At 33.3% G+C, this 7,584-nt stretch overlaps 1 long non-coding RNA gene across 1 annotated transcript; it reads left to right on the top strand.

Moving 5' to 3' along the window:
* Positions 1-6,795: 6,795 nt before the first annotated feature.
* Positions 6,796-7,283, top strand: LOC106106886. Its single transcript, XR_001225830.1, has 2 exons — positions 6,796-6,901; positions 7,080-7,283. It is a non-coding gene; the product is annotated as an uncharacterized LOC106106886 (long non-coding RNA).
* Positions 7,284-7,584: the final 301 nt, after the last annotated feature.

Here is a 7,584-nt window from a genome sequence, read left to right as displayed (position 1 = left end):
AATATAGTTGCAGTTATCAGAACAGCCTGTATAGAGAAACAATCGAAAATCGACAGTTGTACGATAGTTTAGTCAAGAAGTGCGCCCTTCTTAATAGAACTTTAAACTTTACTTCTTAATTGAACTGATTTTATTTTACTAGCCTTTGCTCGCGACTCCATTTACTCTGAATTAAAATTACTCTATGTGTTCTTCCAGACTATGGTCTACATCTATGTCCAATTTTAAAGAGATCCGTTGAGCCATTCTGGAATTACGTAAGAAACAACATACAAACTTTCGCACACAATATTAGTATGAAATATGATTAGGATATCTTATGTCCAATTGTTAATATGGTTCTTATGCATATAGTCGTAACTCAAAAAATGCGATTTTTCATAAGTCATATTTTGTTATATAAAAGTAAGAAATACCTTTGCGCAAAAAATAGGGTAATCATTAAATAGGGTCATCTGATAAAATCTTACTAATATTATAAACTAGCTGTTCCCGTGCGATTTCACCAGCATCAAATTATTTTATTGTTTACATGTGTCAAATTGTCAATAGCAAATGTCAAAATGACATGACATGACGAAACTTGGCAATCTTACTTCCTTGATGTTGGCAGCAACTTATGTCTCTTTCCCAAATTAAGGTTTTTATCCAAAATATTTACCCTCTAAGTTTAATAGCGTTAAAATATATAGCCTAAAGCGTGACATAAGTGAAGGGCTTTTTATTAAAAAAATAATTCAAAAATATGTTGTAATTGTTGACATCTTAGGCAACAAAGATGTGTGTGTTTACGCTTTATTATAATATTATAATTATAAATACGAAATTTTAGATGTATGTTTGTTTATAGTAGAGGATAGTCTGGAACACATAGAATACTTACTGTTGTTTATTATTATTTCCACGCAGACGGAGTCGGGTTCGACTGTTCTATACTGATATTATAAAGAGGAAATATTTGGATTTTTGGATTTTGTATCTATTGAAATTACTACAAAACTACTGGAGTGATTTTAATAATTTCTACACCATTAAAAAGCTATGTTATCTCTGAGTAACATAGGCTATATTTTTACCATTTTACTAATTTAAAGGGAACGGAGTCGCGAGCAACAGCTAGTATGAATAATAGATTAAATAGACAGTTGGATTATTATTAGAAACAAGATAAAGGTCCAATGTTAAAGGAATATAACAGCGCAAAAGTAATCTATACTATTATAATAAAGCGTAAACACACACTTCTTTGTTACCTAAGATGTCAGCAATTACACCATATTTTTGAATAATTCTTTTTTTAATAAAAAGCCCTACACTTACATCACGCTTTAGGCTATATATTTTCACGACATTAAACTTAGAGGGTAAATATTTTGGATAAAAACCATAATGTGGGAAAGAGACCATAAGTTGCTGCCTATATCAATGAAGCAAGATTGCCATGGTTTGTCATGTCATTTTGACATTTGCTATTGATTTTTTGACAAATGTAAACAATAAAATAAAATTTTCATAATTTCATGCGGATGAAGCCGCACGGGAACAGTTCGTTTTATATAAAAACGAGTTGCAACGCTACACGTAGGGGCCGTATTTTAAAAGCTTTTAAAAATTGAAAACCGTATTAATTGAAAGTAAATAGAAGTGGCAGCGGGCTTTTAAAAAAGCTGTATTTAAAAGCACTTTGATGTTTGTCTAATTTTTAAACAAACATTTCAGTTAAGGGACTTGTTCTGTTTACGAAATGCGATTGTTTTTAATACTGCAGTGAGTTCAGTAGACTAAACTATCGCACAACTGTTTAGTCGCACAACCTATGAGCTTATATGGAGGTACACTACTCGATTTTTAGTGTAACTAAACAATTGAAGGATGCGAAACAATCGACAAACGCAACGGTTGTGCGATAATTTAGTCAAATAGGTTTTTTTGTACAGTTAAGGCCCTTCGCGGTATTACAATAACAGATAAATTACCTCTTTCCTTGACTCTTAGAAACTGTGTTATTACAACTATCAAATTGCAATGCAACTGAACGTGACTAAATAACATATACCTCTGTACTTTTATCATGCAGATATATTTAACGAACATTCCCAACTGTCACCCCGTTCTGTCCCCACGTGAGAAAAGTTTCATCCGTCCCACCTTTTAGTCCACACTATCATGAATAAGGTGACACTAAAACTATTAAATACTAAGTTTCGCCCGCGACTGCGACCGCGTGGAATTAAAAAAGTAAGTAGTCTGTGTTCTTCAAGACTATCAACATCTGTAACAATCATCGGATTATTCCCAACCGTCACCCCGCTCTGTCCCCACATGAGAAAAGTTTCATCCGTCCCAACTTTTAGTTCCACTATCTGCAATAAGGTGACAGGAACCGTTATGAAATAAAATAATTTCCAACCGTCCCCCCGTCGCAAAAGGACAGATAAACTTTTGTTCTAACGTGGGGACAGAGCGAAGTGAAGGTTGGGAATAATCTACATTTAAAAGCGGCGTAATTATAGTTATGCGTCTCCTCCTCCGTCAATGAAGGGTAGGCAACGCATCTGCGATCGCGGATGTCTATGGTGGCGGTCGCTTCGCCATTTTGGCGGATTCATGTGGCCGCTTGCTCGTTTGCCACCTTTGTTAAAAAAAAATGCATCGACACAGACAAATTCTCTGATAGTACAAACACTGCCACATTCTAAACGATTTCAAACGAAAAGAACGGTCTTTGTATTTTGTTATATTTTCCATTGAAACTGACAATTAAAAAAGTTATGCCTTTGTTAGAAATTAGAAATTCTTCTTTGACTTTTACAGTTGGAATTGAATTAAAAAGTTTGTTCATAATGTTTATCTTTATAAATAGACTAGCTGTTGCTACGTGCTACGTGAAATTAAAAAACGCCTAGGTTACGCATTAAAAAGCTACGTTATCAGTGAGTAACATAGGCTATATTTTTGAAGTCGCGAGCAACAGCTAGTAAGGAATAAACTTAAAAGCTATTGGAATGATTTTAAAAATTCTTTCACCATTAGTTTTTACTTAGTTAATATAAATTGTTGAGACCGTAATGGTCTACTTCGTAGCGTGCTAGGAACATGCAATGCAAGACAATTTATCTCAGACATCTTGAACTAAGAAATGCTGGCTTTAATTGTATACTTTTTTTATTAGCATGCTTTCGCACGCGACTGCTTTCATCATCATCTCCCCTGCTTTATCCTACTTCCGTAGGGTCGGCGCGCCGGGTTTTCGTCCTCCAAAGCACTCTATCCGTCATTTCAGTCATCATGTCACCTTTCACGCAATCCATCCATCTCTTTCTACGTCTACCTCTACCGGTGTACCTCCACATTCGTAACTAACGTCCGTCTTGTTACGCGACTCCTTCCATGCGGTATTTAAAAAATTAACCGCCTATCTGAAAGTGTATATTATCTGATAACAATCCAACATGTAAAATAGGTGATTTAAATATCGGATTTTGTTACCTTATCTGACAGTGACGTCATAAGCTATCTGAACTTCTATCAGCCAGTGGTAGGATAGGCCCTTAGTATCCCATGTGTTCCAGACTATGACAATCATCGAGATCCGTCCAGTTTAGGATACAAACTAACTAATCTTATGCATTAATAATATACTAGCTGTTGCACGCGACCTCGCCCGCGTGAAATTAAAAAATAGCCTATGTTACTCACAGATAAATTACCTTTCTAACGGTGAGAGAATTTTTAAAATCGGCCCAGTAGTTTTTGAGTTATTTCAATACATACAAAAATACAAATCTTTCCTCTTTATAATATTAGTATGGAAGATAATGTGACCATAATATGACGTTTAAAAGGACATTATTTTAAGAAGCCTTCTTTGACTAAAATATCACACAACTGTGCGATTGTAGATTGTTTCGCAGTCAACTGTTTAGTTGCACAACTCGAGTAGTGTACCTCCATATGATCTTTAGGTATTAAAGCGAGATTACAGTTGTGCGATAGTTTGGTCAAAGGTGTGCTCTTAATATGAGAAGCGAATTATTTGAACGTCTGTTTAATTCGGTCAAAATTAACGTGATATTTAATCTGTAAATAAAATGGTAGGTTTAATTAATAAAATAATAAGAGAATTTCCTTTTACTTAAAGAAAGCAAATATTCAGTTAATAAAACCAAAAGAAATCCCGGCAAAAGGTAATCCGCAAAAATTAAACGACATTTAATTTGAATTGGTAGCGATGATTAAAAAGTTGAAATGGTAGATTAATGTCTATTTAGTTACGTTATCGTCTTAGTAGGTTTTGGTAGCTTTCGGTAGCTTTCGGTAGGATTTGGTAATTTTTGGTAGCTTTTGGTAACTTTTGGTAGGATTCGGTAATTTTTGGTAGCTTTTGGTAATTTCATTGACTCTACTAATACTACTTAAAAACGTATTTTTAGACTTAATAACAACATTAAAACTATAATTAAGATGGTATATAGCATTGTGAGAGATAAAAAATAGATTAATAAAAAAATTCACACATACTGTTTTTAACACGTTGCGTTTTATTTAAAAAACATGAAAAAGGTTTGCTTGTAATCAATTTATTTCCTGACAGATAGATAGTTTTTCGAGATTTATATGTGACAGTTGTTGCTCGCGACTTCGCCTGCGTTAAAAATACATACCCTATGTTACTCACAGATAAATTACCTTTCTAATAGTGAAAGCATTTTTAAAATCGGTCCAGTAGTTTTTAAATTATCTTAATGTATATTTAAATACAAATCTTTCCTCTTAATAATGTCGCGACGTCATCTATTGATGAGTAACGAAAATCATATTCGAGGAATAATCGAGCTGTTTCCAGAATGTTCGATCGCCGCGAGCAGCGAAAATGTTCGCGAAAAGATGTCTCGAACATTCGAAACGGCTTCGAGAGTGTTCTATTATGAAATTTATGTAATTCGGACTATCGAGAAAGTTCTGGAATAAAATGACAAATGAATAACAAAAAGAAGATCGAAATTCAGGGTATAAAAGGGGAGTCAGTCGTGACACGGGGAGTGATACGGTGGAAAGTGAACTGTGAAGAAGTCCTGAGCGAATTACGAAGAAGATTAAGTGACCGCGTTGTTCTGTAAAGTGCGCCGAGTTAGTGATTCTGTGTTTGCGTGCATCGTGTAGTCTTAACGGACTTGTGGGTGCAGTGAATCCCTGTTATCGTAAGTCGCGAATAAATTAACGCAGAAATTTCCAAGGCGTTTTGACTCAATCCCGCACGCTCGTAATAATAATATGACCTTGTGTGTGGAAAGGTTATTTCCAGAGAAACTAGAGATAAGACAAAATGTCATGTCTCATTTGTATTTATAAATTAACAAAGAAAAGACGTATAAAATGTTTCTTTTATTATTTATTTTAGTATCAGTACAAGGGGAGCATATTAATAATCCGTTAGCAAAAGATATCTACGGTGTCTACAATTTAGTTCATATTTGGCCAAAATTGGATAACATACCTAAAGGATGTATGGAGGTAACCTTTTCTAAAGTGAACAGTTCATTTGATTTACCTATAACATGTGAATGTGCTCGAACGATACCGAATTTGGCGTTGATTATACAAGAAGTGACGTCACAGAGGTATTTAATTTTAGTCGACATTTTTAGAGACATTGGAGATTTATACGTTTCTCTGAAAGATGGTTGTCTATGCAATTATAATAAAGCACGAGATCTCTTAAGTAAAATCAACGATAATTATTTAATATATTTTGAAACTAGTGGAGACAAAAGGATTTATTTGTTTAGTAAAATTGTACCAAAGAAGAGTGATGTTGAGGAAATAATCGAGAATTTAACCGATTTGAACAAAGATAACGGAAGTTCTTTGTGTAGTGAATAATTTTTACAATAATGATAAGTAATTTGTTGTAAAATGTGAATAAAATTGGTATAAAAATAATGTGTATATTATTTATAAAAACTATTTAACTACGTCGTAGTCTTTGACTCCAAAAATCAAACAAAAAATGGGACCCACCTGCATTACCTTTCGGATAAAAAAGAATTATCAAAATCGGTCCACTAGCGGCGGTGTTATGCCGTAACACACAAAAAAAAATTAAAAAAAAATATATGGACGAATTGAGTACCTCCTTCTTTTAGGAAGTCGGTCAAAAACTGTTGCGACTTCGTCCTCAGAGAAAAAAAAATATGAAAAACCAAAAACTACGCATCCCTTGGTATGCCTTGAATGGAAAGGTTTTACTTTATTATTTATCTAACGAATATTATAAATGCGAAAGTTACGATGGATGGATGGATGTTTGTTAGCGTTTGTAGCCTAAACGGCTGAATGGATTTTCATGAAATTTGGCACAGGTTGAAGCATAGTCTGGAAGAACACATAGGCTACTTTTTATCCCGGGAATAGTTACGGTTCCCGTGGGATTCATTGATTTAGTTTTTTTTATGTTTACTCGTTCATTCTGCAACGGTTCAAATCTTATTGAAATTTGGCACAGATATAAAACAAAAAATGGAGTACACATGGAATAAAATTCATCCCCGAGAAATGTCCGGCTTCCGACGAATATGTACGTAGCATTTTGTTATTTATCATATATATGGTAATTCGTATGTTTTCTAATACCACGTGGACGAAGTCTAATAATAAATAATAAAATAAAACTTTTTCATCTAATACTCGTTGCACAATATTTAATGCGATAGTAACGCCAAAACGGAATAATTGTGCAACTTTTAATGCATCTGTCAGATGTGTCAAAAATGTTTTAATCTATGATACATCAGCTGTCAAAGTGAAAAGCAAAAAGTTTGTATTAAACCGTATATATTTTAGCTACGATTTATTTCCTTTTGTAATAGTTTGGTATAAAAATCGAAAACTAACTACAAAGGTAAGTTTTTGCTATCTTTTCTTGTTTTTAAAGACCTAAATGATTGATGTGAGGTAAAACAATGTTCATATTTCTTTAGTATGGTAGATGTTTCTTAAAATTGTACATTCAAAACTTACAACGGCCGTATACATTTTTGTTTTTAACCGATTAGAATTATATACTTTTTATATTTCAGAGACATGGTTCCTGTTTTTATACGCAGAAGATTTTAATTTGGCTCGATTTGAAGCATACTGAACGATGGAAAGAAGAAAGAGGTACAAATAAGAGTAACAGTAATAAAAGTGTATAAAACGCTAATGTTTGAAGTGAAAAAAATTGAAAAACTGTTTTTGTTTGTAAAGAATCATTAGTAAATGTTTAATAAACAATGTTAAAATTATATCGGAGTTTCAATTGTGTATTAAGTAAGTTAACTCCTAAACTTAAGAGCGTGTGCACACCATTGACAAAACTTTCGCACAACTGTTTTCTCATTTAGATTTTATCTATACTTCTATACTATTATAATAAAGCGTAAACACACACTTCTTTGTTGCCTAAGATGTCAGCAATCACAGCATATTTTTGAATAATTCCTTTTTTTAATAAAAAGCCCTACACTTCACGCTTTAGGCTATATATTTTCACGCCATTAAACTTAGGCGGTAATTATTTTGGATAAAAACTCTAATGTGGAA

The sequence above is a fragment of the Papilio polytes genome, unplaced genomic scaffold, assembly GCF_000836215.1.
Source record: "Papilio polytes unplaced genomic scaffold, Ppol_1.0 DF824492.1, whole genome shotgun sequence".
NCBI classification, from domain to species: domain Eukaryota; kingdom Metazoa; phylum Arthropoda; class Insecta; order Lepidoptera; family Papilionidae; genus Papilio; species Papilio polytes.
Note: the sequence above shows the minus strand (reverse complement) of the source record. Positions and strands in the feature narration are given on the sequence as shown.